Raw genomic sequence first — 23,403 nt, 5'->3', positions numbered from 1 at the left:
GTGCAGGCTCTGAGTGGGTGGCTTTGATCCTAGCAAGGACAAGAAAATCATTAACTTGGGATTATTATTCCACCTTTAGAGATGTGGCTCAGAGAGGGCATATGGCCTGAGGTCACACAGCTCAAGCAGGGTCTGATGGTGAAGCCTGTGCTCCACTCATGCCCTTGCTGCTTCCCTGAATCAGAAGCTTGGGTCGGTGCCTGGCTGAGACCCAAATTAGGGCCCAACTTTGGGCAAGTCGTAGCCCCACTCTGAGTGAGCCCAGATCTCCCAAGGCAAGGAAAATATCATCTCTCTCCCAGACCTGTCTGGGGAAATCTAAGAAAATGAAACAAGGAGCTGTGCAAACATGCAGGTGTCACTGACCACCTCTCACAGCTGGCCTCAAGCACAGACAGACACTGCGAGGGGACCTCTCCTCATGGCTCTGAAGGCAAGAGGACTGTTTTCCTCATTTTGGCAGAGGCTTACAGAGATGCAGTTCTCACACAGAGGCACAGAGCAGCAAAGTCCAGACTTGAACACAGGTCTTCGGGCTCCTGGCCCAGGGTTCCTTCCAATTGGAGCTCTCATTGTCCTGCCACTTCTTCACCAAAACCTCCCCCAACTCCCATCCCACAGAACAGCAGCTCCTACCCCACCCCATCCCACCTCCTCTCCCTACCTGGCCCAGAGAGACAAGCCTGGAGCCAGCAGCCATCAGGACCTTGTCCAAAAATCCCCAGGCAAAAGCAGGAGGGGAAAAAAAGGCACAGTTAAAATTTGAAATTTCTTGAACAGAACCCTCTTTTATTTTGAAGAAGAAATCGTAGACTTGGTTCACAGTTTGGGGAAAAAAATTAATCCTTGGATTCGCTTTGGGATTCAGCAAATTAACACCGTTTGCTCTGGTTTGGGGTTTGAGGTTTTGGTCAAATCTGTGGGATGTAACAATTGGGGATACCCCACCCCACAGGCCCCAAGGGTATCAGCCTCAGTGGCTCCACTTAAGGGGTGGGGACAAGGAAAGACTCATCGGGGAGGACCAGGCAGGAATCGTGGTTCCCTCAAAGCTCTGAGCGCAATCGGCCCAGGCCTGTACTGAGAAGCTTCCACCCTTGCCCAGCTCAGTCTCCTCCTCAGTCTGGGCTAAGGACTGGGCTGCCTGCCTCCCTCACACCCTGGCACAGCAACCCAGGGAGGAACCTCCAAGCCTAGGAGATCCAACACATCCCCATCGGCCCTGCCCGGGTCTTCCCAAGGATCCTTCCACCTCCCCACTGCATGGGGCACTCCCTGAGGGCCAGTCCCCAGAACCCAGCACCATCTACAGGCATGGCCGATGTAGATATTTAGAAATCACCTGCACCACCCACGCACCCTCATCCCCAGCCCTGCCACAGACATGTTCCTTAAGGGCAATCAGGCTGAAACAGGCAAGGCACAGGTCCTTCCCCAGCCCTTGGGCTGAGCCTTCCAGCTTTCCACGTGTGCATCCTGGGGCCAGAAGCACCCTCCACCCTGACCTCCAAGAGTACCCTCTCGTGCTCTCCAGGACCAAGCTAGGCTGTATCCCTCCCCATCAGCCTCATTTCAGGGCTAGGAGCTCTAATACCTCCTTGAATTTATTACAATTTCTCTTTCATTCTTGTCTCATACTAGAATGAGAAGGCTTTGGACACACATGCCTTCAAATCCCACTTACCAGTCCTGCGGGCCCTCTGGCCTTGCTAAGGCTGATCTACAAAGCCAGAATGTCACACTTGTTTTGCCAGTTCTCCGGGACTGTGTTATGTGACATACACGGAGCCCCTAGCTGAGCAATGCAAACAGCGGGTATGCCAGAAGCCCAAGCTCTCCTTCCCCTGTCCCCACTACCCTTGAGGATGACGCCAGCCTACAGCTCTGATGACAGACACACATTAGGGGTATAATGAGCTTCCCGAGGGGTGTGTAGATTAGTCATAATGGGAGTTATAGTTGCTACATCCACTTTTCACCAACAAACAAAGTTGGCGGAACCAGATTGGCTCCTTCCATGAAGGACCAGCAGTGATGCCCACCTTCCAGGTAAGAAGATAGAGGCACAAAGCCACCAAGTGGCTGGCCAAGGCGGTACATGTAGTGGGAACGGCGCGGAGGCAGGAATTCAAGTCTGCCAGGTTCTGGGACCCAATGGGGAGAAACACCCCGCAAATGACAGCCTCGCCTCACCAACACCTAAGCATGTTCCCAAAAGCTCTGCTCCATGGCCTGGCCATTGAACGCCAGCCAGCCAGCCAGAGGAAAAACAACCCAGTTTGGAAGGCAATAAAAATGTGTTTTTTCTTGCTAAACAAATTAGTTTACATCTGGCAATGTACAAATAAATAGAGGGGCCTCTGCAGGCCCAGACCAGACGTCTCCCAGGGCCTGGGCCCCAGTCCGATTGGACCCAGCCCCGGGCACCCGCGAGGAGCACCCTCACTTCGCGCTTGCTGTCACGCCATCTCTGGGATCTGCTGCACCTCCTCACCTCCTCTCCCTACTTCTCTGTCATCACCTCAAGAACTGCCCATCTGTAGGCGTTCCTCCAAGCCTTCTTCTCACTTAAGGGAGGAGCACAGTCTCTGGTGTTTGCCTCCCACCTCACTGCTGCGAGGCCTCCAAAACATACTTTCCCCTCTGAGCCTCAGTCTCCTCAAGTGTCAAATGGAAACACTGATGTCTCCTGCCAGAGCTGTGGTGAGAATAAGATACACCTGAGGTCCCTACCACCCGTGGCTGGCACTTAGAAAACAGCCCCCAAATGTGGGATTCCTCCATAGTTCCCTGGCACTGCCAGCTCCTTGGGAAACATACTGGCTGTGGATGGCCCAAGGTCTGTTGATCCTGGTCTTTCTTCCCCATGCTCCTGAGGCAGTGGGCACCCCCATCAGACCTGACGATGTCCCCACCAGATGTCCCCTGAAGTGCCTGCCACCCTTGCTGTAGAGCCACACTCAGCTGCAGCTCGCCGCAGATGCCCAGAGGGCCCCCTTGCACCAAGAACCTCTCTACGGATTTCAGCCATCAGTTCTCAGGTGGCCTGGGAGTGCAGGAGGGTGGGGAGGAGGGGAGCAGCGTCCCTGCCTCAGAATGGGCTGCAGCTGTTCAACCTCCATACAGATGAAGAAACTGAGGCTCAGAGAAGTTAGATCACTTGCCTGGCATCATTCAAAAAAAAAAAAAAAAAAAAAGCCAGGTCTCTGGACTCCTAGCACCAACAATATTTTCTAATTCATATTAATGAGAAAAAGCTGGTACCTGCCCCTCCCCCCAAGCCATGGATGGGGAGATGATGGCAGAGATGTACTAAGGGCACAGAAACATCACCTACAGCCTGTCCAAGTACCAACAGCCACCAGGACTGCCCAGTTCTCTTGGAACTAAAAGGCTGCTGAGTTCGAGCCCTAAGTTAAATGGATGCATCACCGGGGCGTTGCCAACTGGTACTATCAGCCAGAATACAGACAAGAACAGCCGGGAGCAGAGCAAGAGTCAGGCCTCAGCCTCGGGAAGCGGGGAAGGTCTCTGACCTCAGTCTCCTTAACTGAAACGGAAAGCACTGGACAAGCTGAACTCCAGGGTCCCTTCCCAGCCCAAGAATCTGGCTTCTATGGACCCAACTTTCCAGCCCACTTCTGCTGTCAAGTGTGGTATGCCTGTGGTCTGGGTTCCCAGGCAGCAAACCTAAAACTAGCCCCTGGCTGCTCCTTCCCTACGACCCCTCCACAGTCTGGGAGGTCACCCCCTACCTCTCATGTCCTCTTCCCACCAGGCCCAGGTCTGAAGTTGGGCTCGTGGCCACTGCAGCTGCCGGCATTCTTAGATGAAGCGGGAAACACGGGGGAGCAACCTTACATCCCACTTTATCTCCCTCCACTACCTCCAGGCCACCCTGGACCTCTGATGGGAGGGGGAAGGGGACCACTATGAGGGGGAACGGGCAGGAGAGAGGGAGGTGGCAGCCACAAATGCCCCCAGCAGCAGCTGCATGACTGTGGGAGCTGGGCCTGCAATTAAAATAAACCCCAAAACAGCCTTAAAATAACTACAAGGCATTTCAAGAAGATTGTATTGTTGAATTTACTGTTTGTTTACTGAGACAATCCGAGTTGGGTTTCAGATGAAAGTAGGAGGGAGACCAGATGTGAGGCTGAACGTCTGACCTGAAGCATCTGCTGCTCCAGGAGGAGCCTAGAGTGAGGCAATGAAGACTCAGAGACTCAGACCCCTGCCCAAACCACAGGCTGCCTGGCCCCTCCTGTTCGGGCCCCAGAAAGCCACTTGCCCCATTTACGCAGAGCCCAGGGAGGGCTACTAAGAGGCACAGTGTCCCAGAGAGAAGTCTGAGCTGCAGAACCACAGAGATGAGAGCTCGAAGTCAGCCATGCCTCCTGGACGGGCCCCTTGGCTGCTCTGAGCCTGCTTCCTTGGGACAGCAATCACTCCTGCCCTCCTGCGCTGCTGTGAGGAGGGCCCGGGGAGGGCTGGAAAGTCCCTGTAGCAGGCTGACACACGGCAGACAATGCTGGCCCTACTTTTTGACTTCTCTCTCCAGCATGTCGGTCCGTTCTTGTAAAGAGGATTCTTAGAGCTGAAAACCAATGGCTCCTACCTACCCCTGAGGCAGCCTGACCTGGGGAAAGGCCACCTCATGTTCCTGTGGCTCCCAGGGTGCCCCCAAATATGGAAGCAGTAATTGAGACCCCTGTTTCCTTACCGAACCCATCTAAGCCACATGTCTTTGAAATCCTCAAGGTGAGGTGCCAGGTCGAATTCTCCAGATCCCCAATCCCCAGCCCAAATGTCTGCTGAATGAAGGAGGGAGAAGGCAGGGAGCGAGGCAGGTCTCCACTCACAGGGAGATTCTAAAGGACCTGGATTGTCTCAGCCACTAACAGCTTAAAAAAAAATTCAGATCAAATACGGCATTTGTTCTTAATGTCTTCATAAGGAAAGGCAAGGAGGGAGACTTCCATCACATCAGTCTCATAGATAGGAACATGGAGGCCCAAAATGATTAAGAAAATGTACTTCCCTGTCCACAAACCCCTGCTTTTTGGCAGGAAGTAGAGACCATCATCTATACCTTGAGTGTGGGGCCCGCCACTCAGGGACAGCCACAGACCTCTGCTCCTGACAGAGCTGTGTCACCATGGGCAAGATACTTAACCTCTCTGAGCCTCTTCCTCCTCTTGCAAAAGATGAATAATAAAGTCCCTCACTTTGACAACATTAAATAACAGAAGGGAAAGTGTTCTGTGAACTGTAGACCACATGGAAATGTGATCATCAGAAGATGTGATAATCACCCTGCTAATATCAGAGAAGGTTTTAAAACTCACGTGGTCAGAAAACAAATCCTATTTGGGGGAATAGGTGTGATGCTCTTCCTATCTGCCGAATGCATGAGTGAATGAATGAAAGACACTCCAAAACCAAAACCATTCGGGTCATCTGAGTTTATTCTAAGACTGATTCTCCCTAATAACTAAACAGCAGGAATAAAATATCAGATCTAATCCCACAGCTGTCTAAATGAGCAGGGTGAGACGTATTTGAAGACAGAGAATTGACTGTGGACAAGAACGTTACCCTTCACTGTGCCCAAGGTGTACTTCTCCACAAGATGGCACACACGTGGCCACTGCCCGACACATCTACCCTGTGCAGACACTGGCCAGGTGATCTCAACCCTGGACACAGCTGGGTCAGTGTTTCCAGGGCCTTCAGGTTGACTGCACTGATGCTATCTGCCAGGGTCAAAGAGAGGATGCAGGTCCCTCTTCTTGGCCTTGGGTCCATGCAAGCCTCCAAAATTAAGTTAAAGAGGAAAACTCCAGCACTCCTCCACTGCTCCACGATCCACACTGGCACCTTCTTTTCTGAGTTCGTGGCTGCATGAAGATGCATGCCCAGCTGTGAGTACCTGGGCTGGATTATGGGTAGATGGCATGCTGTTCCTCAGGGCTGCTTGTTAGAACCAGGGTTGCAGCCTGAGGTGGGCTGAGACTGGGCCGGCCACCATTGTCCGACAAGGCAGAGTTTTGGGGCCTCATCGTCTGCTGCCTGCATCACTGCCACCTCCCCTCACTGGCCGCCCTGCTCCCAGGACAATGCCAAGTAGAGAGGAATATACTGGCTGGAGCCAGAGAGGGGCCTGGACCCAAGTCAGAGACAAGGGAGAATTCCTGTAAAACTGTGAGTAAAATGGGAGAAGTGGATGCCACCAGGCTGGACAAGCCAAGGAAGAGAGCATTTATATTCTCTCTGCTGACAAAGCAGGGGACTGGACTTCCTGCACCTTCCACAGCTCAAGGATGGCTATTTCTTTTCAAGGACTACTAAGGAGAGGCAGGAAAAGGGCAGAAAAAAGCCCACCAGTGGTAACCACCCCACAAAGACTTGTGAAGCCCCCACTTCGCTCTAGGTGCGTGGGACATAGGAGGACCTACCCTTAGGGAACAGACAGCTCAGAGCTAAGAGATGCACTCGAGGTCACTGCGGGTGGGTGGAGCAACTGGGACTGAACCCCCTCTTCTCCTCCCCCATTCTCTTTTTCTGTAGAGCCATCTGCACTCAGCCAGCAATAAGTTCCTGCTCTCAGGGGCCTTCTCTGACCATTTCCCCTCCCCTCCTGCTACACTCTGTGTTGAGTTTATACTACACTAACTTAAACCACTTTGTAGGCTACTTTGCAAGTGTTCTTAATCTTTCAACTACTTCGTCGGCCCTTAGAAAATAAAGGAAATTTGAAATTGCTGTGCTGCATGCAATAAACTCTTGGCATCTGGCCAGTGGGGGCCATTTCAGGCAGATTCCGCACTAGCCCTGCACAGATGCTTCCTGTTGTAAAGGTGAGGCGCCCCTCTGCCTCTACACAGCCCGCTCACCACCCGACTCCGACTCCGACTCCAACTTCGGACCCACTTGCAGCCATGCATTCTTCACTCCTTCAGCCATCCAGCAAGCAGCCGCTGACACAGCTGACACCTGGTGGCAGGCTGTGTGCTAGGCATGAAGGAGTGGGGGGATGAAAGGTGCATCAGGCACAGTCCCTTCATTCCCGCATCCCTGTGAGGAGCTAACATTCTGGTGGGGGAATGGCCCTCTCACTCTATACATGTGACTGAAGTAAACTGAACGTAATCAGAACAGGGCCTTCCTCTGCAGGTTACCTCTCAATATGTGTCCCCAAAAGGGATGCCGAGGCACAGGCAGATGGCAAGGGCACTGGCAGAGACCCTAAGTGCTGGCATTGCAAGTTGGTAGCTCTTCGCTTATTAGAATACACCCACGCTCCTGTCTGAACTGATACTTCATGGGCAATAACTGCAGAGCCAGGGGGCAGGCAAGGAGAGAAAGGCTTAGGAGAGGCCCTTTCACCATTGGTTAATCTAGGAGGAGCTGCCTTTCATAGCAAGTGTGCAGCAGAAGCTCATTCAATCAGACCAGAGTAGGAAGGAAACTCAAAGATTATCTCAGACAACCCTGCCATTTTACAGATAGACAGACTGTGGCCCCTAACTGTATGATGAGCTAAACAGATGTCCCTGCCTTAACCTCAGCACCTAGTGAGTGGTCAGAGAGCAATCGAGGAACAACACAAATAATACACGATCAACTCTGTTAGAGGCATGAAGGGAGTGTACATAGGAGAGGAATCAGGAAGGCTTGCCTGTAGAAGTAGCATAAACTGAGACATTAAGAATGAGGAAATAGTGAGCAAAGTCTGCAGCAAAGGAAGGGATAGGATTCCAGGTCAAGGGAATGGTCTGTGCAAAGGCACACTGAGGCAGAAGGTGGCACAGTGCTTTAGAAGGAAAGGAGAGAAGGTGAGTTCAGTCCTGGCATACGGAGTCTGGGGTCCCACTTCTGGCACTGGCTCCCCACCTGCACTGTGGATATACACTGCGAACACCTCCTGAACGTCTACCAATGGCCAGGTGCTCATCCGAGCGCTCACACTCAGTAACTCCCTAATGGGCATCCTCACACCAGGTGGATGCGATTTTAACCAGAGAGGCAGGCAGTCCCCAGAGCCTGAGCCCCCCAACCAAAGGCCTCCTAACTTGTGGAGCACAATGACCACGAGCAGAGACTATGGTGTCAAAGAATCCTGGGTCCAAGCCCCAGCCCTGCTTCTGGTTATCTGCATGACCCTGGGTGAGTTACTCTATCTCTGTGGGCCTCATCTGTGAAATGGGGAGAATGATGGCACCACCTACTTCAGAGAGTCCTCACATGGATCACATGAGATCATTCACATAAATCAGTCAGTACGGTATCTGACACACAGCATGCATCAAGGATGTTAGCAGGTACTAGCCTTAGCTCTTCTGTTTCTAGCCCTAGCAGAAGACCTGGCACAGGCAGGCATGTGGAATGAAAGAATGACCAAGGTGCCCGGTAAATGCTTGTCAGGAATGGAGTGTCACAGCCCTGAATTGGGTACCCTGGGGAGGTACTGAGCACCCATCAAGACAGACCCTCAAGAACACAGTGGGTGGTCACTTGCTGGGGATGCTGCAGAAGGGATTTGTACACTGGGAGGACGTAGATTAGAAGGACGAGGGCTTTGTACAGTCCTTGCCAGGCCTGAGACTTGGGGACTCTCCTGACCCACCCCGTCTGCCAGAGCACGGACAATTTTATGGAGCTCAGTTCCTTAATCACCTTATTCTGCCGGGGCTTAGAGTGGAATCTTTTCCCCAAATTGGACATTTATGGGGCTGGAGTAAAGACGGCAAGCAGGACGGATGAAGTGTCCACATTCCAGCTGGGAGGTTAAGGGCTTTTGTGTTCCTTCCTTCTAAACTCCAAAGTTCCCAGCCAGGCCTGGGGGTGTCCATGTCTCCCTCAGATGGGCAGGGCATTCCTGGGTCCACGTCCTCCCCACCCCCAAGATATCTGCAGTCCAGCTCCTCCTGCCCTCTCCGGAGGGAGCCAGGCTGCTAGAACCTCAGGGCCTCCCCAGAACTCAACACAGGACTGGCACCCAGAAGGTGTGTGTATTTATGCAATGTGTGAACCAAACTCAGCCTGATTTTCCTAACCCTGGGAAAGTGTGGGAAAGCCCAGAAGCCTCTAGGGGTCTCCCTGCTCCCTCTGACTCCTGGGATCTCTGTGGTCAGGACCAGCCCGGGCCCCTTAAGATCATGGATGGGGACCACTGCAGGTGAGCCTCACTTCACACTGCAAGGTGAAGCAGCAAGTAGAGGGCAAAGCCACCAGGGTGGCTGGCTGTTCAGAGAATTTTGCTTTCACAAAAGAAATGGAGGGCCCTCCTGTACCTCCTGAAGCACAGTTTGGTTTCTGTCACTACCTCAAATCAAGAACTTTCAGTGGCTTACTAGTACCCACAGGGTCACCTCCAGGCTCTTCAGCCTGGCACTCATTCCCTTCTTCCCCGCCATGAATTTCCTTCATACAGCTCCCACACCAGCCTGGTGGGCCACCTGCCTCTCCTGTCCTCCTGGCCAGCAGGCTCCCAGCACCCCTACCCCATGACCACCTCTCAGCAGAAGTCCTGGGCCTGCTTCAGGGCAGCCAAGTGGAGCCTGGCTTGATGTGTGGCTTCAGGGAATTGGCTTTGCCCAGATCAGAGAATCCACCCTGCCAAGCCCTGAGCTGGAAACAGAGGACACAGAGTCATGCTGCCATCAAGAGACTCACGGGAGGGGAGACAAGCCAGAGCACTGGGGTTGTGGGGACCCAGAGGAGACATCTGACCTGGGCTAGGAGTCAGGGAAGGCTTCCTGGAGGAGATGCTGGCAGAGTTCTGAGAGGGAAACAGAAGAAAGAAGAGGATGGGGAGGCATTTCCCCCAGCAAAAAGGCTATGAGCCAGCAGCTAAAGGTGAAAGACAGCAAGGCGGGTGTCCTGGCTGACCTCTGCCAATGCCCGGATCACAGGAGCACCCCCATCCAGGGGCCACAGAGAAGGAGACTAGACAGCACGCAGCTGACCCTACATGCTGCCACACACCCCTGCACCTTCACTCCCATTGGAGCCCGCGGACATACCATTCCTTGTGGCCACCCCGCCGCGGAGGACCGCGTCCCCAGAGCGCCGTGGTGTCTGCGCTGCCGGGCGCGATCTGTTATTATCCCCCGTCAGCGCTGCCGGCCTGTGTACATTCCTCCGTAATGAGTCTGACCTCCTCGGCAATGTTTAATCAGAGCCTAATCGACCCTGGCTTTGATCTGCTGCATTTGCTGCAAAAACCCTGGTACCTGATTTTTACAATCTGATTAGCAGGCTGACTCTCCGAAGCCAAAATTACCCTGAGTTGCAGAGATCCCTGCTGAGTTCTTTGTGTTTTTTCCCCTCTCTTCCAACAAGTTATTTCCTGAGACAACTGTCACTTCCCTCCTTGCCTGTGACTGTCTCCGTCACCCTCAGCTTTCACATCCAGTCAGTTGTCGGGTCTTAAATAGTGGGTCCTAACTCATCCCTTCCTCTCCCCAGCGGCTTCAGCGCTGGCCACCACTACCACAGTCTGAGGCTCCTGCCCCTGACTGGCCCTTCAATCTGTCCTCCACCCTGCAGCCAGATCTGCTGGGAGCTGCTGCACTGTGCCGAGCCATCTGGCCTCAGGAACTGCTCCCTGCTGAGCCCTCCAGCCAGCCTCACCTCAGATTCTCCCCATTCCCTCTCATGCATGGGTTCCGTCAGAAACCCGCCCTCCCCCTCTGCCCCGGCCCTTCATCTAGTTCCCTCTCCCCATCGTCCACCAGACTGCTCGCTGGCCCCTCTCCACTCCCACCGCCATGATCTCAGCTGCCCACCTATGGCCATTGTTCCTTCCATCTCTCCCACCAGACTGCAAAGCCCCTTTAGGAGGTTCTCTCTCATGCTCCACTGTTTCCCCCAGGGAGCGGAGCAATGACTGCCCTGAAGCTAGGTACTTAGCAAGTGAGGGAGGGAGGAAGGAAGGAAGATTCCCTTGCAGCCCATTCTGGAGGCAGTGCACTGCCAAATCAGACCATGGCACCTTCTTATCTTTCAGCTCCACAACGGCACAATTCTCCCCTCCGGTTCAGCCTATTCCACTTTCTACCAGCCCCCTGGCCTCTCTGATGGAGGACATTGCTTTGTTCTCATCCGCAGTGCTTTTTCCCTCCAAAGTGGGAAAGAAGAGTGAGAAAGAGAGCAGAGCTCCTTGTGAGCACAGGAAAATGGTCCTTGCTTGGTTGGTGGCAGACCCTGAGCTGGGCCCTGGAGGCACAGATGAATCAGATCCTCTCCCTCTCCTCGGGAAGCTCACAGACTGTGGAGGCAGCAAGGGGAGCAGATAAACTGGAACACAGGGAAACAGTGTTCATCTCTGGCCAAGGGAACTGACTCTGCTTGAAAGAGACAGGAAGGAGTCCAAGAGGGAGCATCTGAGCTGGGTTTAAGAGAGAAATAGGAGCTCTCCAGTCAAGAAAAGAGTGACCATGCAAAGGCACAGAAGCATGAGAACATGTGGTGGGTTCAGAGGATGGGAAATGTTCCGGGTGGCCTGAATGTAGGTGGGAGTGGGGCAATAAGTTTGCTGTGGCCAGATCACCAAGGGCCTTGTCCACTATGCTAGGGAGGTGGGACTGTGCCCTGCAGGATCACTGTGTCCATCACATAATTGAACTTCCTGATGGTGTTGAGCCCTTTCTTTGCCCTGGTACACAGTGGATTCCAGAGCTGTGTATAGGAGGCTCCCAAGAGCTACTCCACTGCCAGTGAGGCCACTGAGGCTCAGAGAGGCCAAGTGACTTGGCCAAGGTCACACAGCCTCTGAGAGGCAGAGCATGGACTGGAACCTAGAATCTCCTGAAGTTAAGGAAAGGTTTTCCCAGGATGGAAGCAAACGAGAGAATCACGGTGGGAGCAGAACTAGAGCTAAGCAGGAAAGCTGGACTTGGAAGGGGCCGCTCGCCTCTTGGGCAGAGGAGGAGGAGAGTAGTCCCAGCTCCCAAGGCCTTTCATACCCTGTAAGGCACCACCCGTCCACCTGGGTCTCTCAGACATTTTGGAGGGGTGAGCAGTGGAAGGAAAGAAATTCTCCTGAAGGCTTCCCATGGAGCTCTTTCACTAATTATTTACTCCCAGCCATTCCAAGGAGACCCTGAGACAACATCTATCACCTGGTCCAACCAGCCAGCCCCGCTTCACCAAGCCCTTGTGTGTCAGGCTTTGCACAGTTGAGCCCCCACAATAATTCCTCAGGGTAGACAAAGTACATCCCCGCTCTCCTCACCCTGTGAGAGCCGAGGAGCTTCCTGAAGGGCCCCCTGCTGTCAGGTGGTTCTGTGCATTCTCTTCTTCAAGCCACAAGGTCTGCTTACATGCTCTGGGTCCCCCCAGCTAGGAAGGGGCAGCACCGGGTCAAAGCCCCTGCCGTCCACCACCCAGCCAGGGTCTTCCCATAGCATCTGGCCACCTCCTTCACAAAGGGACAGATGGTGGGCAGGAGTTCTGGCTAATGGGGGTTTCAGTTAACCAGGTATCACAGGGTGTTCTCTGCCCCAGGCCCCCATGTCATCAGGGAACAGTGACAACTGCTCCCACTTGCGCAGGCTCCCAGGCACAGGGGCTTGACCTCCCCGCACCTCTCACCCCAACTCAGGGAGCCAGTGGTGCCCACCACATCATAGATGAGGAAGAGTCCTAGACGCAAGCAGGCCTGGCTGTGCCCCTAGCCCCACCTCAAGCCCAGAGGACCCAGCCTCTGGCCCTCCCTGGAGCCATCAGGATCACCGTACTGTGCTGTCGAGGCTGAGGAACCGGGGCTGCCTCGCTGGAGGCCACACTGGCCCTGCCCCAGCGCGTTTCCTGCTTAGCAGGCTTTGGCCCTGTGTGTGGCATGCTGACACCCGCTCAGTCCCTGATTCAGGGCGAGCACCTCACCAGACTCTCATTCAGTTCTATTTTCTCTGCAAACATCCCCACGGGCCCATCGCTCCCTCCTGTGCCCAGGAATGCAAGTGTGGGCTCATGGGGGATAAATCTGTCTGAGTCTGTATTTTGACTAGTCCCTACAAAATGTGCTCTGAGCACTTTGCAGGGGAAAGGTAGGGAAAGGGGAAGAGGTGGCGGGTGGAAGGGGGCTCACCCCTCGTGCAGCTGTGCAGTCCTGCCAAGCCAGGGACTAGGGATTAGACCCAGTCTTTCTGGTGCCGCCTTTCCCACCGCCCTCTCTGTTCTCCTGCCCATTCCTTAGTGCCCAGGCCAAATACCCCCTCCTCCACAAAGACTTCCCTGGTCTCCCGACTGGGAACTAGGATGTCCTTCCCGAGCTCCACAGCACATTCCTCCTCCCTGGTCTCACGCTGACCAGTGACTGCCTTGCTTTCCCCAGGAAACCCTGAGCTCCTCCAGGGCAGGCCCACAGGCCCTGTACGGTGTCATGTACAAGAAGAGATGCTAAGGAAAAATCTGCTAAATAGGTATATTTTTTAAATTGGTTTCTGTGTGTGTGGGATGTTTTCTGGTGAAAACCAGAAAACCTGCCAGAAAAATTCTAAAAGGGCCACACCACTTGTTTTTAAATTTTTACTGAGTGCCTGATCTTGCCCAATGGCAGCGAATTCATTTGGGGGCACCTTGAGGACACCTGCTGGCAGAATCCATGAAGGCCCAAGAGTAGTGTAGAGGTACCAGCCACACCCCCAGGCCGGACTCTGGGGCGGGCATGGCTGAGGAATAAAACCGTCACGGTAGTCTTAGAACTCCAGGATCCACATTCTTCCTCAAGCCGCCTGCTTTCAGTAGCACTTTGTGGACGGCTGAATACTTTCTCTCAGGTCGTTTGATGGTCTCCTTACATGTGGGGCAGGTTAAGAGACCAGCCTAAAGGTACAGTTGGTCCATGCACCTCAACACTCATTCAAAAGACATTAGAAAGAGAGACGTGGAGAGTTTCAATTCAGTGCAGTAAGTGCTGTGATGGAGTAAAGCAGGGGGCAGTGGAGGGAAGGAGGCCTCAGAGGCTTCACAGAGGCACCACCTGCAGGGCAGGACTCACAGCAGCTGCCCTCCTTCCCCAGGCGAGAGGCATTTACCCCGGCTGGCCTCTGGTTCCAGTCCTCCCTCCTGGCTGCAGCTCTCCACTGTCTACCAAGTTGACCCACCTGTTGAGTCCCATATATCTTCCCATCCAGAAACATCTTGAACTGAGAGTCAGCCAGACCAGGGCACGTGACCACAGAGATGGGGAGTCGCAGCAAGATCTGTGCTGTGAACTTTCTGCCTGAGAACAGTAGAATCAAGAGGTCTTCATTCTCAACACTTAGCCCAAACAAACACTTACCTCTCCATTTGGCCACAGGCAGTACCAATGCCCTGTGTGATGCTGGGCAAACTCTGCCCCTCTCTGGACCCACCATAACAGCCTGAGACCAGACCTCTTCTGTCTAGGAGTGTGGCATCTGTGATGTGTTACCCCCCACCAGGCCCCTCTGAGAGGCATCTCAGCACCTATTACTGACCCCTGCAGATGAGGTCCCAGGAGCTCAGCCTGGCCCTCCGGCCCCTGGCCCTTGCCAGCCTTCACTTGCCCATATGTGCCCTTCAGAGCTGGTTTCTCCCCACCACTTTGTACCTCTGGGCTACATGTAGTAAGTGGAATGCCTTTCCCCTTCCTGCCAGGCCAACACAAGCCTATCTCTTCCCAAATGAAGCTCTCTCACACTTTGCACTGTGCTCCCTAACCCTGAGTCATACTATATGGTCATTATCTGATACCCAGTGGCCTGCCCCCTCTGCTCTGAGCTCCCTGAGTCAGGCCTGAAGCCTGATTTATCTCTGGGTCCCCAGCAGAGGCTAGAAAAGGTAAAGAACAGGAATCAAACATCAGCCACACATGCACAGTGAGGGCATCAGGCCAGGGAGCCTCACCACCCAGCAACGCTCGGCACCACAGCAACGCATCTTCAGGGCCACAGGCAGGGATGGCTCACTGCCCCAGGCTCCACTGCCCCCATCAGCACATGATGGGGAACAGGGTGGTCTCCAAGGCCCTCACTCTGTGAAGACCTGTGCTGCAGGACACAGCTGGGGCAGCTTCCACTGGTCTCATATGAGACACGGCGGGGGGCTCCTTCAGGAATCAGATCTCAAATGGCCTCTGCCTGAACTGGCCGCCAAATGGTCAGTTTGGAGGGTGGAGAAAGGATACTTTAACACTATAGCGCCTCTTGGCTTCAACGTCTGCATCTGGCAATGGATGTGACAGAATAAGCAGGACACTGTGGCGCAGCCTGCGCTGTCCAGTGCTGTTCAGAGTGCCAGGGCCATCTGTCTTTCCCTCAGTCGTCCAGAGAGGCAGGCAGGGCAGCGATGATTAACCCCTGTTTTCGGCTGAGAAAATGAGACTCAGGAGGCAGGACATTTGAACTGGCCTTAACAGACAGAGAAGGAAGAAAGGGCTTTTCAGCAGAGGGGTTGGCATCACCGGAAACAGGCGATGATGTCGATGCGAAAACTGTCCAAGGGTGTGGCTGAAGCAGGAATAATAAAAACCAGGTGCCACTCCAACTGCTTTGCATCAATCTAGACATGTAATCCTCAGAACCCCTTGAGGTGGATATAATTATGTCCCCCTTTTTACAGCTGGGGCAACTGAAGCACAAGTAACCTTCCTGAGGTTGTCCAGCTAGCAGTGAAGGAGAAGGGATGAAGCAAACCCAGGCTCCAGGTACACATTCCTCCTCAAGCACTTGCCCGCACTGCCTCTCAAAAAGGAAGGAGAGGCCAGGCGCTGTGGCTCATGCCTGTAACATGCCTGTAATCCCAACACTTTGGGGGGCTGTCAGGAGGATCACTCAAGGCCAGGAGTTCAAGACCAGCCTGGGAAACACAGCAAGACCTCCATCTCTACAAAAAATTTTTAAAAGCTAGCCAGGAATGTTGGTTACACACCTGTAGTCCCAGATACTCAGGAGGCTGAGGTGGGAGGATCACTTGAGAACAGGAGTTTGAGGCTGCAGTGGGTTACGATCACATCACTGCACTCCAACCTGGGCAACAGAGTGAGAACTGTCTCTTAAACGAAGGGAGCCCATGAAAGCCTCCTATTCAGTGATGCCTGGCCCTTAATTAATATCTGATGAGCAAACAAGCGGGTGGGTGAACAGAGAGTCTCAGCATCTCACCCCACCTATGATATTAGCTCCCTGGTCTACAGCCCTCATACCATTGGCTGGGACCACTTAGCCCCACAGCTCTCTCTTCCCACCCCCAAGCTCCGTTTCCAGCAGGAAGATTTGAGAGGGTCCTATGGAGCTCCGAGTGAGGCACGCAGGGCGGCTACTAGTCCAACTCTGACCTCAGTCCCACCTCCAAGCTCCTGCCCTGCAGGGTCCACCACGCATGCCCTTGCCGCCACACCATGGTCAGGCTTGCTCTGGCTCTGCCTTTGTCTCCCGGGCTGCAGGCCCCTGCCTCTGATCGCTCCGTTTGATTCCTGAACTAACCCCATCCCCATTCCCCTCCCAGCTGGTGGGTCCCCACATGCCTCAATTTTACCATCACTCATGGCCAGATTCTAGTCAAAGCCCTCCAAAAACTCCCACCTAGGCCAGGGTACCCACCTCCACTCAGGCTAGGGCGCACCCCCACTGTGTCCCTCCCCAGCTGTACCCACAGTGGGGGCTTCAGTGTCCAGGCCCAGCCTCTCTCACCGCCTGCTGCCCACAGAGCCCAGTCTGACCCAGTCCTGCCCATCTCATCATCGCCCCTCCCACCACCACAGGAGACACACATGAACCTAAATCCAAGTGCCTCAAAGTCTGGCCTTTTGCCTGTTGCCCACAGAATCTTGGGCCCACCCTGGACTCCGTGAGCAGAATCACTGGAGATGATGAGGCCTGGGAGGACCCCGGGCCCAGGATCCCAGATCCACACGGACGGGGAGGAGTTGAGCCCCCTGCTGCTCCTTGCTCTCCACTGTCCATGAACTCCTCCACCACTGCTCCTCCTCCATCCCCTCTCCCTCTCCCAACAACTCCCTCGCCTGGAGCTTCCACACCTTTTCCACCAGCCACTCCCTGCAGCCACTCAGCCAGCATCAAATCATACACTGGCCGAGCTTTGAATTTGCTAATAAAGGGTCCTTCATTTCTGCACAGCTCCACCTTACTGAATTTGCAGTTTCTCTAAGTGACCTTTATATTCCTTTCATGGCCAATCCCGACCTCCCTCCTACCCCAACTCCAACCCAGAGTCACACCCACCCAGCATTACCAGGTTCCACAGTTAAACCAACTCTGCCCCAGCGACTGTGTTTCTGAGAGCATAGACAGATGTATATTATCATTACTCTAGTCCCAGCATGGCAGCAGCAAGGCCCATATGGACGGGGGTCATGGAAGACAGAGGAGTTCCACACCTATAATCTGACCTGGAGACAGTGTCTGGCAATTTCACGCCCAGCCTACAGCCCACTCTGCAGTTCTCCCTCTCTCTGTTAAACACCTGACCCCTCAAACTGCCTCCCTTTTTCCTAACCCAAGCTTTCTTTTCCTTCTCATCCAACCTCTCTTTTTCCCCAACTAAAGAGAGAAGGATTTGAAAAGCTATTTCTAAAACTACTATAGAACAATAAAGCCCCTTTTGAACTAAGTACACCATGTAAGGAGGCTTAAACTCACTGCCAGATTCAGTATCCTGGAGCTCAACACTATGTCATATCCTTGCTCAAAAGCCCTCCATGGCTCTCCACTGCCTGAAGAGTAAAAGGACTCAACACAACCATAAAATAGCAACTGGTATTCAATGTACTTGAGATGTGCATGGAAAGAATGTAGCAATAACGTGAAGGATGTAACAATAACAATAAACATAGCTAGCAATTATTGAGCACTTACTATGTGCTTTACACACATTAATACGTTACCCTACAGGGTTATAGTAACCTTCACGACAGCCTTGCCAGGTGCGTGCCACTATTGTCTCTGATTTAGAGTTGGGGTTGTGCTGAGAAACAGGGCTTCCAGCAGCTCTGCTTCTCAGCCACTGTGGGTGTAGCTGGGGGAGAGATACGGAGGGTATGGGCCCTAGCCTGAGCGGAAGTGGGGGACCCTGACTCAGGTGGTGGTGAGTTTTTGGAGGGGTTGGCTAGAAGCTGGCTGTGAAGAAGGGAAGTTGGGGAAACCCAGGCCATCCCAGCTTGGGCCTGCTTTCTCCCCACTGGGCTGGAACCACACGCTTGCCCAAGGCCCCTGCAGGCCCAGTTCTCTGGATGGGGGGCACCACCACTCTAAGCAAACCCCAAAATCTTCCAGGAACCCACTCAATCTTCACTGGCTGGACTGGCCTGTCTGTCAATGAACTCCCAGGGGCCCATCTCATCCCAGGAAGCACCTCTAGAGCCCTTCTCTATCCCTCTACATCCAAGTCCATCCTTTCTGAGAGAAGGTATGTCCCTCACAGGTGCACAGCACTTCACAGTATAAGGGTGCTTCGTCGAGACCTCGTATCAACCCAGAGAGAGAAGCAGGGCAAAGTATATTCCACTCTGCAGACAAGGAAATCATCGTGACACCATATGTTCCAGGCATTGTTTCATAATTTAATCCTCCCTACAGCCCCTTCTGAGACGATTATCCCCACTTTACAGATGAGGAAACTGAGGCAGAGAAGAGCTGTGACTTGCCATGGTCCCATGTCAAGTCAGTGGCAGGACTTGAACCCAGGTCTCCCTGGGGGTAGTCAGTCTCTGGAGGCCACCAACATGGCCAACTTAACCTCAGAAGATCCATCTTCCCTGCTGCTGACCATCCCAAACCTTCTGGACACCCAGACCTGGGGGGCAGGCATCTGGCCAACCACTTGAGATGGTTCTCAGCAGCCCCTGTGGCCTGAGGTCAGAACTGCTAAGGCTGGCTCTGGCGTGCTCCCCCAGCCACCGCATCCCATCCTGGTCCCACAGCACCCCAGCCAGAGCTGCCCCCACAGCCCAGCCTCTCACCCCCGCCCACAGATCCAAATTTCCATTCCCTCAGCAGCATGAGCTCAGTGGGGAGGAAGGCAATCTGATTACAAGCAGTCCTGGCCTTGGGGTCGCCAAGGGTGTGGGCATCATAAAGCAGGCGCCCTGGCAGCACTGAAGAGGGGAGGGGATGGTGCAGGAAGCCCAGGATGTCGAGGCCGGGCTCTGTTACCACCACACTGGGCGGCCTCCTAAGCCTCAGTGACCCACCTGGAAAGCATGCCTTTTCATCGATCGCTGCCTTACCTAACCCTCCAGATGGCTGTGCCGCTCACAGTGACCTTGATGAGAAGATGCTTTGGGAAATAGGAAACATGACGCAGACACGAGGAGGCTGTCATCACCGTCACTCTGAACAAGCTTTCCCTGAGCGCCTTCCCCAGGCCAGGCCTGACGGTGGGCACTGGGCTCATGGAGAGGAGGAAACAGTCCCGACCCCCGCAGTCTACTGCCTGGTAGGGGAGACAGGCAGCAGGCGACCACCACACAGGTGCCTGGTGCTGCACGGAGGGACACTCTAGGGACTGCAGGAACCCAAAGAAGGGGCTCTCACCCAATCTGGGGTCAGGGCAGGTCTAGGATGGCCCCCTGAATGAGTTTGAAAGACCAGCGGGAGTTGGCCAAACGGAGGGGGTGGGCCCTGTAGGTGAGAAACTGCAGGGGTAAAGGCATTTATCCCTTTAGATGTGGGCTGCTGGGGGAGGGGTGACAAGGAGAGAAGACATTAGCAAAGCACACAGCATACCATAGGTGCTCAGAACGTGGTTGTTCTCTTCCCCTTCCCATACCTCACCCTGTGGACTCAAGTCCAAGCTTATACCTCCTCACTCCCTTTCTGCGAGTCAGCTGGCCCTGCCAGGAACCCTTTCTGCCTTCTCTTCTCAGTGGGCTGTATCCAGTGTCCCTGCTGGCCCAGGAAAGCCCTGCTGACCTGACCTCCTGGGCATCAAGCTGGGCCCAGCCCATGAATTAAGCTTATGCAGAGGGGGCCCTGCTGAGGTGGCAGCACCACCCAGGAAGAAAGCCCAAGCTGGGCTGACACCGCTGGGATTCCAGCTCCACCTCCTACAGGCTGTGTGGCCTTGGGCAAGCTGCTCAAGGGCTCGGACCTGAGACTTGGGGTAGAAGGAGTTACTATAGACTGGGCTACATGGGGCACACAGTGCAGTCCTGCACACACACTAGCAGGAGCTAAATTCTCACTATCGTAGTAAATTGATGCTGCCTCAAAAAATCCAGGCTGTAGGGTCACTTGGTAAGCATGAAATGTTGTGCAGGACAATGGTTACTAGTATGGAAGGGTGGCTGAAAATATGGGCAGCTCCCATCGTGCCTGCGAATAGCCACTGCACTCCAGCCTGGGCAACACAGTGAGGCCCCATCTCTAAATATATATAAATATATATACTGGCTCACACCTCCCCAGACACTAGGGACCAGGGCCAGGCAGCAAATTGTTCCTAATAAGTCAGGGAAGGCAAGTCAATGAAAACATTACAATCCACAGTAGGCCCACATCCATTTAAAATGCCCTGTGTGTAATGAAGCCCTGCAGGCCGACAGTCAGCTGGGGTAGGGATGGGTTGAGGAAGAGGAAAGCCCCAGGCTCTGCTGCTCCCAGCTGGTCTGGACTGTGTGGCCCAAATCCCCAGTTATGTGACCATGGGTCATCATCTCACCTCGAGAGCTTGCAGCTCCCATGTGTAAAAGGGGAGTGAGAGGCCTCCAAAGTCACGGTGTAAGTCTAAGGGGAGGATGTGTATGAAACACTAACTGGCAGTGAAGCGTGAAGGAGTGGCAGGAGAGAGAAGGAGAGGTCAAGGAGAGTCACCTCCAGGCTGGGTGGGCCGAAGACCTAACCAGAAGAAGGTGGCGGATGGGGCACTACGACAGTGACTTGTCTGTCCTCAGCCAGCCAGCTGGGAGCTCCCTGAAGGCAGGGACCCATCTCACTGGTGCCATGACTGCCAGGTATGTAGCAGGCACTGAGCAGTGAATGTCCAGCACAGTAGAGGGCTCAGCCCGACCCTGGGCCTCTTCCCTCCACCCTGTGTCCTGGGAGGCCCCAGGTCCAGTTCAGGAAGGCAGGAGGGGCCCGGGGCAGTAGACAAGAACTTGGAGCCCAGAGCCAGAACAAAGGAGGGAAGATGACCTGGAGAAGTGTGCCGCACTGGGACCCAAAAATTGGCTTTTACTGAGTACCTACTGAATACAAGCGTTTTCGGTTTACATACAGTATTTCATTTAGCTCTGGCAACTACCGCTAGAAATGAAAACTCTTCATCTGTTAAGAAGGATTAATCAATGCAGCCAAGATCACTCATTTTAGGAGAGGCTCAGGTCTGCCTGACCCAGGCACCGGGGGCCTTTCCTGGCCCTCTTTGGCCCCTAGCTGTGGGTGCCAGAGCATCTCTTGAGAATGCAGGCAGACTCACAGTCAGGAGGCTGCACTCCAAGTCCAGAAATGTCTCAAATGCACGAAATCCCCAGGGCTTCTCCACTCCCAGCAGTCACCCCTGCCTTACAAGATGGGAGAATTCTGAAGGTTTCCCTCCCCTCGGGGAGCCGGCGAGCTCCAAGCGGTTAATGCTTTGCTCAGCACAGGCCTGAGTTTAATAAAACTAGGAGCAGCTAATGGCTAACAATAAAAAATAATATTTTTCCTTCAAGCAATTAAATTGTAATATAGATCTCACTAATTCCTTCCTGTTCTTTCCCTTGAGATCTCAGATCAAGCAACAGAAGAAATAAATTATGCATCACTATTCCCCACTTGAAACTCAAGTTTTAAGGAATCTAAGGGAGAAAGACTGCCTCCATTAAGGCAGAATCTGAGGATTTCTACAGAGGTTTCATATAACAAGTTACCTTTCTACAAAACACGGGATCCACGACCCAGACCCATCTGAAAGATCAAAAAATGCACCACTCGCCCTTTCTCCAAAGAACCACAGGGTGTGAAAATTAATCTTACCAAAGCATGGCCAAAAACTCTCCATGGCCCCCTCTATCTACAGGAAAATAAATCAAACTCCCCCACCCTCGCCCTACCCAGCCATGCTCATAAGGCCTTCCAACTTTATTTCTCTCCGCTCCCTCCACGTGCCCTTCCGTGCAGCCAAGCAGAGCTCACTGCGGTCCTCATACGTGCCGTCTGCTTTCCCACCGTTATGCTTCGCCCATGCCTCCTGGAACTCCCTTCCCGCCAGCGCTCAAGGGCCCAGCTCCCACCCAGAGCCTTGCCTGCCTCCCTCCCTCAGCTGGAACAGGCCATCATTCACTCTTGGAACTCCTAAGAACTCTGTCTCTTAAAGAGTTTCCCCTTTCAACCCTGGCTGACAGCCTCTCGAGACGGCCACATGAGTCTGGGAACAGAACACCTTCCACGTGGCATCCCCATGCAGCCCCTCTCGAAAGGTCGCTTCACCGTGCTTAGCATGGTGACCAGTATTTTCACAGGAGGTGTGTCCATATTCACTGGGTGGATTTATAAATGAATTCAATAACCTGAGACTTGGGGTAGAAGGAGTTATTATAGACAGGGCCACACAGGGCACACAACGCAGTCCTGCACACACACTAGCGGGAGCTAATCATAGTAAACTGATGCTGAGGACTACTCTCAAGACCACGGGAGGGAGCTGGGAGGAGGCAGGACAAGAACTTTTGGACACTGCCTGGACAGTGGGAAGACGGTCACAGCAATAAACCCCAAGAATGACACAATAGCAGGCTCTGTAAGGAAAGTGGAGGAAAGACAGTAATGCCAACCTGAGTGGGTCACCCTGCCCAAAATCCTTCAGAGGATCCCCCTGCCGGCTGGCAGAGTTGGGATTTCCTTAGCTCTGCATTCAAGGCCCTCTGAGGTTCTCACTCCACTGCCAACTTTCACTTCCTATTCCAATTGCTTTGCACATGCAGTTCCTCCCCACCATTCTGCCTAAAGGACCTCTCTCCATCCTTCAAAGCATGGTTCAGTGCCACACCCCCAATCCCACCCTCCTCTGGGGGCCACTGTCTGTTCTGGGGCCTCCCCTTACCCAGGCTGTCCTGTGACAGGTTCAGGATGTGATCCACCCCCAGCAGAGATCCAACCCCCTGCTCAGGGCTTGGGAAGTGTCCATGGAGCTAAACTACACAGCAGAAGAGGAAGGAGAAACAGCTCTTCTGGAAGGACCTACCCATCCATCACACTCCTTCCACAGTCCAGCTAACACTTGTTTAGCACATACTCTGTGCGGACACTGTCCTAAACACTTTTGCACGTATCACCTCACTTCATCCTAGCAACAACCTAGGAGGTAAGTGTTACTATGATTATTTTACAGATGAGGGAACAGAGGCACAGAGAGGCCAGGCAACTTGCTAAAGTCACAGAGCCCATAAGAGGTGGAACTAGGCTCAGAGCCAGTGGTTCTAATCGCTACAAC

At 53.7% G+C, this 23,403-nt stretch overlaps 1 protein-coding gene and 1 non-coding gene across 2 annotated transcripts in view; both read right to left on the bottom strand.

Moving 5' to 3' along the window:
- GLIS1 (GLIS family zinc finger 1) overlaps positions 1-23,403 on the bottom strand; it is a 242,179-nt gene that overhangs the window by 177,790 nt on the left and 40,986 nt on the right. The gene's annotated exons all lie outside the window — the stretch shown is intronic.
- LOC117094032 lies at positions 13,461-13,524 on the bottom strand. Its single transcript, XR_004441365.1, has one exon. It is a non-coding gene; the product is annotated as a U7 small nuclear RNA (small nuclear RNA).

The sequence above is a fragment of the Trachypithecus francoisi genome, unplaced genomic scaffold (assembly GCF_009764315.1).
Source record: "Trachypithecus francoisi isolate TF-2019V2 unplaced genomic scaffold, Tfra_2.0 Lachesis_group12, whole genome shotgun sequence".
Taxonomy (NCBI): domain Eukaryota; kingdom Metazoa; phylum Chordata; class Mammalia; order Primates; family Cercopithecidae; genus Trachypithecus; species Trachypithecus francoisi.
The sequence above is the reverse complement of the archived record's forward strand: the minus strand, read 5'-3'. Positions and strand labels throughout refer to the sequence as shown.